The following is a 13,887-nucleotide window of genomic DNA, read 5'->3' as shown; positions in this document are numbered from 1 at the left end:
GTCGCCCAGGCTGGAGTGCAGTGGCGCAATCTCAGCTCGCTGCAAGCTCCGCCTCCCGGGTTCCGGCCATTCTCCTGCCTCAGCCTCCCGAGTAGCTGGGACTACAGGCCCCGCCACCTCGCCCAGCTAGTTTTTTGTATTTTTTAGTAGAGACGGGGTTTCACTGTGTTAGCCAGGATGGTCTCGATCTCCTGACCTCGTGATCCGCCCGTCTCAGCCTCCCAAAGTGCTGGGACTACAGGCTTGAGCCACCGCGCCCGGCCTCAGTTTTTTAAATTAAGTATTTTATTGGTGGGGCGTGATGGCTCACGCCTGTAATCTCAGCACTTTGGGAGGCCAAGGTGGGCACATCACTAATGCCAGGAGTTTGAGACCAGCCTGGCCAACATGGTGAAACGCTGAGTCCACCAAAAATTAGCCAGGCATGGTGGCATGCACCTGTAGTCCCCGCTACTTGAGAGGCTGAGGTGGGAAAATCACTTGACCCTGGAAGATGGAGGTTGCAGTGAGCTGAGATCAACACCACTGTACTCCAGCCTGGATGACAGAGCAAGACTCAAAATATATATATATATATATATAGTGCTAAAATGTGCTAAATTTGCATATAGGTAAAACCATACATGTAAATGTAATAAAATGTATTCAAAAATGTGAGCTGAGCCCAGAGGCTTACTTCTGTAATCCTAACACTTTGGGAGGTCAAGGCAGGAGGATCACTTCAGCCCAGGAGTTCAAGAGTAGCCTGGGCAACATAGTGAGACTTTGTTTCTACAAAAAATAAAATTAGGCCAGCCACAGTGGCTCACACCTATAATCCCAGCACTTTGGGAGGCTGAGGTGGGCGGATCACTTGAGGCCAGGAGTTTGAGACCTCCATCTCTCCCAAAAATACAAAAATTAGCCAGGTGTGGTGGTGCGCATCTGTGGTCCCAGCTACTCGGGAGACTGAGGCAGGAGACTCTTGAACCCGGGAGGTTGCAGTGAGCTGCAATCGCACCACTGTACTCCAGCCTGGGCAACAGACTGAGGCTCAGTCTCAAGGAAAAAAAAAAAAAAGCTGGCCAAGTATTGTGGTGCATACATGTAGTCCTAGCTATTCAGAAGGCTGAGGTGGATCATTTGAGCCCAGGAGTTTGAGACCAGCCTGGGCAACATAGGGAAAGCCTGTCTCTACAAAAAAAGTTAATAATTAGCCAGGCATGGTGGTACACACCTGTAGTCCTCAGTCTCAGGAGGCTGAGGTGGGAGGATCACATAAGCCCAGGAATTTGAGGCTGCAATTGAGCTATGTATGACTGCACCACTGTACTCTAGCAGAGTGAGACCTCTGGGCACCAGAGGGAGACCCTGTCTCTAAAAACAAAACAAAACAAAAAGTTGTAGAGGATCTAAGCCCTCCTGCCCCTCCAGCCTCATCCTGTGCTCTTCTCTTTGGTGGAGCAACCCTGGCTTCTTCTCAGGACCTCAAACAGGACCAGCCTGTTACTATCCCCTGACCTGGACCACCCTTCCCCAGATCCTGAGGCAGGGCTGGCTCCCCATCCTCAGACAGCCTTTGGCAGCATCCCTGTTCCCTGTGTATTCCCTCATGGCAATGGCCATATCTGTAATGCATTCATCTGCTGCATCTGCTGCTTCTGTGTTCACTGTGTGACACTCGTGTTGGACTGAAAGCTCCATGTGGGTGAGAAGTGAAAAGCCTGGGCCACATTAGGTGCTCAGTGAATACTTTTGTGTATGGTAAAATTCAGTGACGAAATTTAAAGCATGAAAGCTTACAGCAGAGTTGGAGAGATGTAACTTACATATCTGAAACAAGGCAGAAGCACGAGAAGACGGCAGCATCAGTGCAGAAGTGGGCCGCTCAGCCCGCGAGTGCAGGAGGCGCTGAGATGAATGGGTGTTAGCTCTCTGCGGAGAACAAAGACAATTCAAATGCCACTTTTTCAAGGTCAAAAAGGAGATTAAAAATAAAGGTTCTCCGAGGCCCAAGCAAGATCAGGATGTCAAGAGCCTGGCGTTTTTCTTCTGCTCCCTCCCAAAGCTGCCTTTCAACATTGCACGGTGTTCCTGAAAGACATCGCCAAAGAGTCAGAAAACCCGCGAGTCCTGGTTCTCCCCCTTTTCCTGGCTGCTGATCCTGGCAAGGCACACGTGCTCTTTGTACCTCTGTTTCTCAGCTAAAATTTGAGGTTGGGAGTAGACTCTTAGGGTTCTTTTCCACAATAAAGACTTTTCCAAGTGGTCACTTGAGCCACCTCATAGGGTCTAGCTTGGATCCCGCTACCAACCCTTGAGTCAGGATCGTGGTTGGGGGCGGGGGGAGGAACTGGCTTCTAGAGGCAGCAAAATACTTGTGAGGAACCCTGCCCCTTGGCTCACAGGGCAGGAAGCGCCTGGCGGAAGGTGAAGCAGTTGAAAGCACTAGAGTTGGGAGTGAGCAAGGGGTAGTCCTGCCTGGGGTGTAGGGTTCCGGTCCCAGGCAAAACATTATTTTAGACCAACAGGAAAAACAAAAGTAGTGGTTCCCACCAACTTCCCAGCTCCAGGAAGCTGGGCATGACTAGTGATTTTTTTTTCTGTTCCTCTGGCCTGTGAGCACTTCCACTTGTCTGCCAAGGCAGAGACGGCCCCATCCAGAAGCGAGAATGAGACCTCGGGGCCCTGGCGCCCTTGCGCCAACCCCCTCTCTGTTCTCACAACTTGCCTTGCCTGACCTCTGGAGAAAAACTTTAGAAAAAAATCACGCTTTCTTCCCACCTGCTCCCGCTGGCCAAAATCTCCATCAAAGCCTGGCTTCAGCCCTTCAGACTGCGAACTCTACCCAAATGGAGTGTGGGAGTGCGGGTGAGGAAGGACGGAAGGAATTAGGTCACACGCTAGCCACCACACAACGGGGAAGAGGCCAACCTTGGAAAGGCAGAAGAGTGGCTGCCATGCCGAGCTTCCAGGGATGGCGAGAAGGTCTAGGAAGTCACCTTGGGGAAGCCGCCTGAGTGGGAGCAGGGCAGCCAGGGGTCAGAGCCCACGGCCTGCTGAGGACCCATCCTGGGCATGGGGCTCTGGGCTCTGTGCCCATTCTCTGATGTGCCACATTGTTCTGTTACTTCCTTCTCTGGAAGTAATAAGGGGGTTGGGGGTGGGACGGCATGGCCAGGAGTAGATGGAGCAGGGTGGAGCTGCCACTGGCGGAGGAGGCTGCGGTCCATTCCCACGACCAGCTGCCCTTCTGGCCGTCCTGGGACTGTGTGGGAAAAGGTCTGGGAAGTGTGGGGGATGGTGTGTGTGTGTGTGTGTGTGTGTGTGTGTGTGTGTTTTCATGTGTCTGACTCCCTGGCTTGGCTTCAGTCACAGGACAAAGCCCTTTGAGAAACAGTCACCAGCCTGTGTTCCCACTGGGCTCTGTCCTGGGAGAGGCACAAGAACCCGCCCTGATGCCTGAGAGAAAGACTCTGAAGGCCTCAGGACCAACTCCCTGGAGGGGTCTTGGCGTCTAATGAATCTAGATTGGCTGACTTCCCTGGGATGCTTCTGGAACCTTCTGCTAGGCCCCCAGCTTCTTGGCAGAGCTCTATTACTAGCTGCATATCAGAATATGGGTGCAAACTAGACATGGGGAGTGAAGTCAACCATTCTCACAGCATCTACCTAAGAAGGCCAGGATCCTCCACAGCCATGTAGATCATAGAGCCAGTGGCATGCTGGGGACGATATACAAAGACAAGAAACTCTGAAACAGAGAACACAAACTAACAGCCCAGAAGCCAAATGCAGCCCGCAGGCACATGGCTTATTTGGCCAACATAGCATTTAAGAAATGTTTGAGCCAAGGCTGGGTGAGGTGGCTTACGCCTGTAATCCTAGCACTTTGGTAGGCTAAGGCAGGTGGATCACCTGAGGTCAGGAGTTTGAGACCAACCTGGCCAACATGACAAAAACCCACCTCTACTAAAAATACAAGAATTAGCCGGGTGTGGTGACCCATGCCTGCAGTCCCAGCTACTTGGGAGGAGAATCGCTTGAACCTGGGGCAGGAGAATCGCTTGAATCGCTTTTACTGTGAGCTGAGATCGCACCACTGCACTCCAGCCTGGGTGACAGAGTGAGAATCCATCTCAAAAAAAAAAAAAAAAAAAGACCCCAATTTCTACAAAAATCAGATGATGCGGCTAACATTGATGCATATGGCCCCAGGACCACAGTTGATGGGGCTGAATAATGACCACCCTTTAGAAAGACCTTGGGCTGTCCATTTTGCCACTGTCCACACCACTCTGCATTGTCTCCAGCACTGAGGCCGAGTATCAGTTGCTGTTGCTCATCACATTTGAATGGTTATTCCACAGTTTTCTGTACCCTCATCTCATTCAAAAGTGGAGACATGGCCAGGTGTGGTGGCTCACACCTGTAATCTCAGCACTTCAGGAGGCCAAGGCAGGTGGATCACTTGAGCCCAGGAGTTTGAGACCAAACTGGGCAACATGGAGAAACCCCATCTCTACTAAAAATACAAAAAATTAGCCGCGTGCAGTGGCGTGCACATGTGGTCTCAGCTACTCGGGAGGCTGAGGTGGGAGGATCGCTTGAGCCCAGGAGTTGGAGGTTGTAGTGAGCCAAGATTGCAGCACTGCACTCCAGGCCTGGGCAACAGAGTAACACCGTGTTTCAAAAAAAAAAGTGGGGACACAAAAGAAACTAAGAGGGCCACCTGTTTGTGGAGAGCACATTTCTACCCAGTCAGGCCTATCCATAAGCAAATAAAGATGGGATTTCATGTCCTCCTATCTGCTTTTCTGCACCCTACCTTCTACCTTCCAGTGGCACAGTGCTTAATGACAGCTGCTGACAATACAGTGTCACAGGCCTTGCGCCAAGATTACCCCCAACTCCTTCCCTCACTCCCAAATCACAACTCTTATTATCTAAGTGACCAAACCCCAGTTGCAAAACACAAAGGAATAATAAGTCCTGTAGAAATTCCCAGCTCCATCCCAGCCCCCAGTTGCCAATGACCCTGTAACGAAGCTAAAACTCCTTGGCTTGGACATTCTGCCACGTAGAGACCTGCGGCATGTGCCAGATGAACTTACACCAACTGAAAACCAAGGTCACCTCTGGAGACCAGAAATGGAAGTGACAGTCCTAGGCTATTCATAAAGCTTCGGTTTTTTACAAGGAGATTGTAATCATGCATAACTTGCATAATTAAAATTAATAATAAACAGAAATGCCTCAGCCTACTTCCTGTTAGTCTGACCCCAACGTACATTTCCAGCTTGTTTTTTTTTTTTTAAGACATGGTCTCACTACAGTGCCCAGGCTAGAGTGCAATAGCGTGATCTCAGCTCACTGCAACCTCCACCTCCTGGGCTCAGGCGATACCCCATGCCTTAGCCTCCCAAGTAGCTGGGACTACAGGTACATGCCACCATGCCCAGCTACTTTTTGTATTTTTTGTAGAGATAGGGTATCTCTCTGTTGCCCAGGATGGATACATTTCCAGCTTATCTCAGATTACTCCCTTCCGTGAACAAGTCAACTCGCAGAACCCTCTCTTTCTCCTACAAAGAATCTCTTTCTCCTCTTCCTTTGCCAAGCAACCTCTAGCTCATCTCTCAAGACTGTAGTCTTTCAATAATTTAGCTCATGCATACCCTAAACATTTTAAAAAATTATGTACCCCTTCAATAAAGCTTGTTTTAAAAGTGAAATTTTTAGGCCAGGTGTGGTGGCTCACACCTGTAATCTCAACACTTTGGGAGGCTGAGGTGGGTGAATTACCTGAGGTCAGGAGTTCAAGATGAGCCTGGACAACATGGCGAAACCCTGTCTCTACTAAAAATCCAAAAATTAGCTGGGCATGGTGGCGGGTGCCTGTAATCCCAGCTACTCGGGAGGGTGAGGCAGAAGAATCGCTTGAACCTGGGGGGTGGAGGTTGCAGTAAGCCGAGGTCACACCATTGCACTCCAGCCTGGGAGACAAGAGCAAAACTCTGTCTCAAAAAAAAAAAAAAGAAATTTTTAAATTTGATTTTTAAAAAGTTTAACCATGTTTAAATAGTTGCAAAAGGCTGGGCACAGTGGGGCATATCTGTAATCCCAGCACTTTGGGAGGCTATGGTAGGAGGATTGCTTGAGGCCAGGTATTCAAATTACAGTGAGTAATGATCATACCACTGCATTCCAGCCTGAGTGGACTGAGACCCTGTCTCCACACAAAAATATAAAAATAGTTCCAAAGGATGTGATTTCTTTGCAACTATTTTTTTGTATTAGAAATATTAAAACTGGACGCAGTGGCTCGCGCCTGTGATCCCAGCACTTTGGGAGGCCGAGGTGGCGGGCAGATTGCTTGAGGCCAGGAGTTCAAGTCCAGCCTGGCCAACAAAGCAAAACCCCATCTCTACTAAAAGTACAGAAATTAGCTGGGCACGGTGATGCGTACCTGTAATCCCAACAACTCGGGAGGGCTGAAGCATTAGAAGTGCTTGAACCCAGGAGGCAGAGGTTGCAGTGAGTTGAGATCACTCCAGTGCACTCCAGCCTGGGTGACAGAGTGAGATTCTGTCTCAAAAAAGAAAAAGAAAAGAAAAAGAGGCTAAGTGCGGTGGCTCACGCCTGTAATCCCAGCACTTTGGGAGGCAGAGGCGGGCGGATCACTTGAGGTCAGGAGTTTGAGACCAGCCTGGCCAACATGGTGAAACCCTGTCTCTACTAAAAATACAAAAAATAGCCGGGCATGGTGGTGCGTGCATGTAATCCCAGCTGCTCGGGAGGCTGAGGTAGGAGAATTGCTTGAACCCAGGTGGTGGAGGTTGCAGTGAGCCAAGATCGTGCCACTGCACTCCAGCCTGGGCGACAGTGTGAGACTCTCTCAAAAAAAAAAAAAGAAAGAAGGCTGGTGCAGTGGCTCACGCCTGTAATCCCAGCACTTTGGGAGGCCGAGACGGGCGGATCATGAGGTCAGGAGATCGAGGCCATCCTGGCTAACACGGTGAAACCCCGTCTCTACTAAAAATAAAAAAATTAGCCAGGTGCAGTGGCAGGCACCTGTACTCCCAGCTACTTGGGAGGCTGAGGCAGGAGAATGGCGTGAACCTGGGAAGCAGAGCTTGCAGTGAGTGGAGATCGCGCCACTGCACTCTAGCCTGGGCAACAGAGACTCCATCTCAAAAAAAATAAAAAAAAATAAAGAAAAAGAAAAGGAAAGCTGTTCTTTAGCACAGGAAAGTTTACATCACTCCTTTTTCTCCTTAAACTTGTATTTTCTTTTTACTTCTCTCACATAATGCTTTCCTAATGTAATATGTACTTTATTCTTTTTTTTTTTTTTTTTTTTTTTTTTTTGGTTTTTTTCTTTTTCCCCCCCCCCGGGCTGAAGTGCAGTGGTGCAATCTCGGTTTACAGCAATCCCCACCTCCTGGATTCAGATGATTCTCCTGCCTCAGCCTCCCGAGTAGCTGGGATTACAGGTGCCTGCCACCATGCCCAGCTAATTTTTGTATTTTGAGCAGAGACAGGGTTTCACCACATTGGCTGGGAGTGTCTTGAACACCTGACCTCAGGTGACCCACCCACCTCAGCCTCCCAAAGTGCTAGGATTTCAGGCGTGAGCCACCATGCCCAGCACTTCCCCCCTACCCCCCACCGCGAGATGGAGTTTCACTCCTGTCGCCCAGGCAGGAGTGTAAAGGTGAGATATCAGTTCACTGCAAGCTCCACCTCCCAGGTTCCAGAGATTTGCCTGCCTCAGCCTCCCCAAGTAACTGGGATTACACGCATGCACCACCAAGCCCAGGTTACTTTTTGTGTCTTAAAAAAAATTTTTTTTTTGAGACAGAGTCTCGCTCTGTCACCAGGCTTAAGTGCAGTGGCGCTGCACTTAAATTGCTTACAGCAATTTCCGCCTCCTGGGTTCAGATAATTCTCCTGCCTCAGCCTCCCGAGTAGCTGCGATTACAGGCACCCGCCACCACGCCCAGTTAATTTTTGTATTTTGAGCAGAGACAGGGTTTCACCATGTTGGCCAGGCAGGTCTCGAACACCTGACCTCAGGTGATCCACCCACCTCAGCCTCCCAAAGTGCTGGGATTATAGGTGTGAGTCACTGCGCCCAGCACTCCCCCCTCCACACTCCCCCACCGCCCTGAGATGGAGTTTCGCTTTTGTTGCCCAGGATGGAGTGCAATGATATCAGCTCACTGCAACCTCCGCCTCCCAGGTTGCAGCAATTTGCCTGCCTCGGGCTCCCGAGTAGTTGGGATTACAGGCATGCACCACCACACCTGGCTTACTTTTTGTATTTTTTTATTTTATTTTATTTTATTTTTTTTGAGACGGAGTCTCGCCCTGTCTCCCAGGCTGGAGTGCAGTGGTGCAATCTCGTCTCACTGCAAGCTCTGCCTCCTGGGTTCACGCCGTTCTCCTGCCTCAGCCTCCCAAGTAGCTGGGACTACAGGTGCCTGCCACCATGCCCAGCTAATTTTTTTGTATTTTTAGGAGAGATGGGGTTTCACCATGTTAGCCAGGATGGTCTCAATCTCCTGACCTCGTGATCCGCCCACCTCGGCCTCCCAAAGTGCTGGGATCACAGGCATGAGCCACCGCGCCCAGCCACTTTTTGTATTTTTAGTAGAGATGGGGTTTCTCCATGTTGGTCAAGCTAGTCTCGAACTCCTGACCTCAGGTGATCCGCCCGCCTTGGCCTCCCAAAGTGCTGGCTAGGATTACAGGCGTGAGCAACCGCGCCTGGCCAAGAATTCTTAAATATAAGACATAAAATTGTATAGGAAATACAACTTATATTGAGATAGATGTTCTCATGCTAGAGTGAGACAACGATAAGCATCAATGTTTTTGTTGGCTGGTTGGTTGTTTTGCTGAGACAGAGTCTGGCTCTGTTGCCTATGCTGGAGTGCAGTGGTACAAACATGGTTCACTGCAGCCTCAACCTCTTGGGCTCAGGCAATCTCCTGCCTCAGCCTCCTATGTAGATAGGAATACAGGTGTGCATGACCATGCTCAGCTAATTTTTTGTAGAGTGAGGGGACTCACTTTGTTGCCCAGGCTGGTCTCCCGGGCTCAAGCCTTGGCCTCTTGAAGTGCTGGGATTACAGGTGTGAGTCATCATGCTTAGTCTGTTTTTTCGTTGTTGTTGTTGTTGTTGTCTTTTTTTGTTTTTTTAGAGACAGAGTCTGGCTATGTTGCCCAGCCTGGAGTGCAGTAGCTGTTCACAGGCATGATCATAGTTCACTGCAGCCTTGAACTTCTAGGCTCAAGTGATCCTCCTGCCTCAGTCTCCTGAGTAGCTGGGACTACAAGTGCACACCACCATACCTGGCTAGCCTCAATTTTATTTCAACGTTTCAGTCTGTTTTTTTGTTTTGTTTTGTTTTGTTTTTGTTTTTGTTTTGAGACAGAGTCTCACTCTGTCACCCAGGCTGGAGTGCAGTGGCGCGATCTCGGCTCACTGCAAGCTCCACCTCCCAGGTTCACGCCACTCTCCTGCCTCAGCCTCCCGAGTAGCTGGGACTACAGGCGCCAACCACCACGTCCGGCTAATTTTCTGTATTTTTAGTAGAGACGGGGTTTTGCCATGTTAGCCACAATGGTCTCGATCTCCTGACTTAGTGATCCGCCGGCCTCGGCCTTCCAAAGTGCTGGGATTACAGGCTTGAGCCACCGCACCCGGCTCAATGTTTCAATCTTATACATGGTAATGCTGAGGTATCTTATTCACATAAATACCTGGGAAAGGAAGAAGTTCTAGCAGAGTCACTCAGTACCACCAAATCATCAAGCAGATGACAACAAAATTTGTTTCAGCTCCTTCCATTTGAAAGCAAAACATTGGGAAAGCTTCAGTTTGTAGAAAGGATCTATAATGCAGTCATTTGAGTCACTCACTTTCTCAATATTGAAATCAATATTTCAAAGTGTTTCTTTGTTTCAAGCCCCAGAGATTTTTACACATCAAGACAATATACCAAATATCAGATCTCCCAACATACCAAATATCAGATCTCCCAACATACCATATACCAGATCTCCCAACATACCAAATACCAGATCTCCAACATGCCAAAACCAGATCACCAACATACCAAATGCCAGATCAACAACATACCACATACCAGATCTCCCAATATACCAAATAGCAGACCAACATACCAAATACCAGATCTCCAACATACCAAAACCAGATCACCAACATACCAAATACCAGATCTCCAACATACCAAAACTAGATCACCAACATACCAAATACCAGATCTCCAACATACCAAAACCAGATCACCAACATACCAAATACCAGATCTCCCAACCAAATACCAGATCAACAACTTACTAGATCTCCTAAGATCTAGGATGAAGGTCCTGGCATGATGGCTCATGCCTATAATCCTAGCACTTTGGGAGCCTGAGGCAGGTGTATCACTTAAGCCTAGGAGTTTAAGACCAACCGGGCAACATGGCAAAACCCCATCTCTACTAAAAATACAAAAATTAGCCAGATGCAATGGCTCACGCCTATAATCCCAGCACTTTGGGAGGCTGAGGCAGGAGGATCACTTGAGGCAAGGGGTCCAAGACCAGCCTGGCCAACATAGCGAAACCCCATCTCTATAAAAATACAAAAAACTAGGCCGGGCGCAGTGGTTCACGCCTGTAATCCCAGCACTTTGGGAGGCCAAGGTGGGTGGATCACAAGGTCAGGAGTTCGAGAACAGCCTGACCAACATGGTGAAACCCCATCTCTACTGAAAATACAAAAATTATCTGGGCATGGTGGCATGGGCCTGTAGTCCCAGCTACTCAGGAGGACAAGGCAGGAGAATCACTTGAACCCAGGAGGCAGAGGTCGCCATGAGCCAAGATCAAGCCACTGCACTCCAGCCTGGGCAACAGAGCAAGACTCCGTCTCAAAAAAAAAAAGAAAAAATTAGCCAGGTGTGGTGGCGTGCACCTGTAATCCCAGCTACTCGGGAGACTGAGGCAGGAGAATCGCTGGAACCCAGGAGGCAGGGGTTGCAGTGAGCCAAGATCGTGCCACTGCACTTCAGCCTAGGTGACAGAGCGTGACTCTCTCAAAAAAATAAACAAATAAATAAAAATACAAACACAAAAATGAGGCAGATGTGATAGCACATGCCTGTAATCCCAGCTGTTCAGGTGGTTGAGGTGGGAGGATCACTTGAGCCTGAGAGGTTGAGGCTTCAGTGAGCCGTGATCTCACCACTGCACTCCAGTCTGGGCAACAGGGTGAGACCTTGTCTCAAAAAACAAAACAAAACAAAACAAAGCCTGTAATCCCAGCACTTTGGGAGGCCAAGGTGGGTGGATCACCTGAGGTCAGGAGTTCAAGACCAGCCTGGCCAACATGTCAGAACTCCATCTCTACTAAAAATGCAAAAATTAGCCAGGCATGGTGGCACACGCCTGTAATTGTAGCTACTCAGGAGGCTGAGGCAGGAGAATCGCTTGAACCTGGGAGGCAGAGGTTGCAGTGAGCCAAGATCGCGCCATTGCACTCCAGCCTGGGTGACAGAGCAAGACTCTGTCTCAAATAAAAAAACATTTAGGATGGGTGAGATATATTTGTCCTCTGTAGCGTATCCACTAAATTATGCTGTAATAACAACCAACATCAAAATCTATGTTGCTTAAACTAACAAAGATTCCTCCCCATCTTCTCCACCAAAACTCTATGTCCATCACAAGCTGGTTGGGGTTCTGATACATGCCATCATCACTCAGGGATCCAGACTCTATCAGCTAAACTGTCATCAGTCACCATGGCAGAGAGAAGGTAAGAAGGAGAATCATACACTGGCTCTTAAATGCTTCTACCCAGAAGAGACACTTTTGCTCATAGTTCACTGGCCAAAACAAGTCACATCAGCCTTGGGAGGCTGAGGCAGGAGGATCACGAGTCCAGGGGTTTGAGACCAGCCTGGGCAACATAGTGAGACCCTGCCTCTGCAAAAAATAAACAAAATTAACCAGGTGTGGTGGCATGTGCCTATGGTCCCAGCTACTTGGAAGGCTGAGGTGGAAGTGCCTGAGCCAGGGAAGTCAAGGCTGCAGTGAACCAAAATCGAGCCACTGTACTTCAGCCTGGGTGACAGAGTGAGACTCTGTCAAAAAAAAAAAAAAAAAAAAGCCGGGTGCAGTGGCTCATGCCTGTAATCCCAGTACTTTGGGAGGCCAAGGCGGGCAGATCACAAGGTCAGGAGATCAAGACCATTCTGGCTAACACGGTGAAACCCCGTCTCTACTAAAAATATAAAAAATTAGCCTGGCGTGGTGGCGGGCACCTGTAGTCCCAGCTACTCAGGAGGTTGAGGCAGGAGAATGGCGTGAACCTGGGAGGCGGAGCTTGCAGTGAGCTGAGATTGTGCCACTGCACTCCAGCCTGGGCAACAGAGCGAGACTCCGTCTCTAAAAAACAAAAAGGAAAGAAAAGAAAAAGAAAAAAAGACTTTTTGGAAATTGATTCCCTTAAACATAACCCTACCTGCCCTTAGAAAATTATTTTTGTAGCCAGGCACAGTGGCTCACACCTGTAATCCTAACACTTTGGCAGGCCAAGGAGAGAGGATCACTTGAGACCCAGAGTTCAAGACCAGTCTGGCCAACATGGTGAAACCCCGTCTCTACTAAAAATACAAAAATTAAGGCTGGGCGAGGTGGCTCATGCCTGTAATCCCAGCACTTTGGGAGGCCGACGGGGGTGGATCACCTGAGGTCAGGAGTTCGAGACCAGCCTGACCAACATGGTGAAGCCCTGTCTCTACTAAAAATACAAAATTAGCCAGGCATGGTGGCACATGTCTGTAATCTCGGCTACTTGGGAGGCTGAGGCAGAGAATTGCTTGAACCCAGGAGGTAAAGGTTGCAGTGAGCCGAGATCACATCACTGCACTCCAGCCTGGCCAACAAGAGTGAAACTCTGTCTCAAAAAAAAAAAAAAAAAAAAAATTAGCTGGGCATGGTGGTATGCACCTGTAATCCCAGCTACTCAGGAGGTTGAGGCAGGAGAATTGCTTGAACCCGGGAGGTGGAGTTTGCAGTGAGCCAAGATTGTGCCACTGCACTCCAGCCCAGGTGACAGAGCAAAAACTCTGCCTCAAAAAACAAATAAATAAAAATAAAAATACAAAAATTAGCTAGACATGGAGGTGTATGCCTGTAATCCCAGCTACTCGAGAGGCTGAGGAGAATCTCTTAAACCTGGGAGGCAGAGGTTGCAGTGAGCCGAGATTGCACCACTGCACTCCAGCCTGGGCTACGAAGCAAGACTCCATCTCAAAAAGTAAGTAAATAAATAAAAATTTAAAAATTAAACAAATAAAAATAAAAAGAGTGAAAATTCTTTTTGTACCTCTTGGAGTGCACATGCCTTTGTTTGAAGACGAGTACTTCCTTTGTGAAGCCTTCCCTGACCCTTACATCCGGGGACCTCTCTCTGACGTTCCCACTGTTGCTGTTGTACCATCTACTTGAAAGCTGCTGGGAGCTGGTTATATTTTTAGATGAGTATCATGTTTTCCTAACAGGTTGTATAGTCTCTTTGAGGATGGGAACCCTATCTTCAGGTTTTTTGTATCCCCTACACCATCAAGCACGGATACTCATAAAATATTTGCGTTCAGTTTGATGGCAGACACTTTTCTCCACGTGCTTCATCTCCTCATGTATGAAGTTGGAACAGCAAGGCCTGCCCTTACAATTAGATTGAGATGAAGGAAATAAGAGCCTCTCCAGTTCACTCTCACTCACCTAACTGGGATCAGCATCTTGATGCTCCTCCACTTCTTTTTGTTTTGTTTTTTGTTTTTTTTTTGAGACGGAGTCTCGCTCTGCCGCCCAGGCTGGAGTGCA

The sequence above is a fragment of the Piliocolobus tephrosceles genome, chromosome 6 (assembly GCF_002776525.5).
Source record: "Piliocolobus tephrosceles isolate RC106 chromosome 6, ASM277652v3, whole genome shotgun sequence".
NCBI lineage: Eukaryota > Metazoa > Chordata > Mammalia > Primates > Cercopithecidae > Piliocolobus > Piliocolobus tephrosceles.
This window is presented reverse-complemented; position numbering follows the sequence as displayed.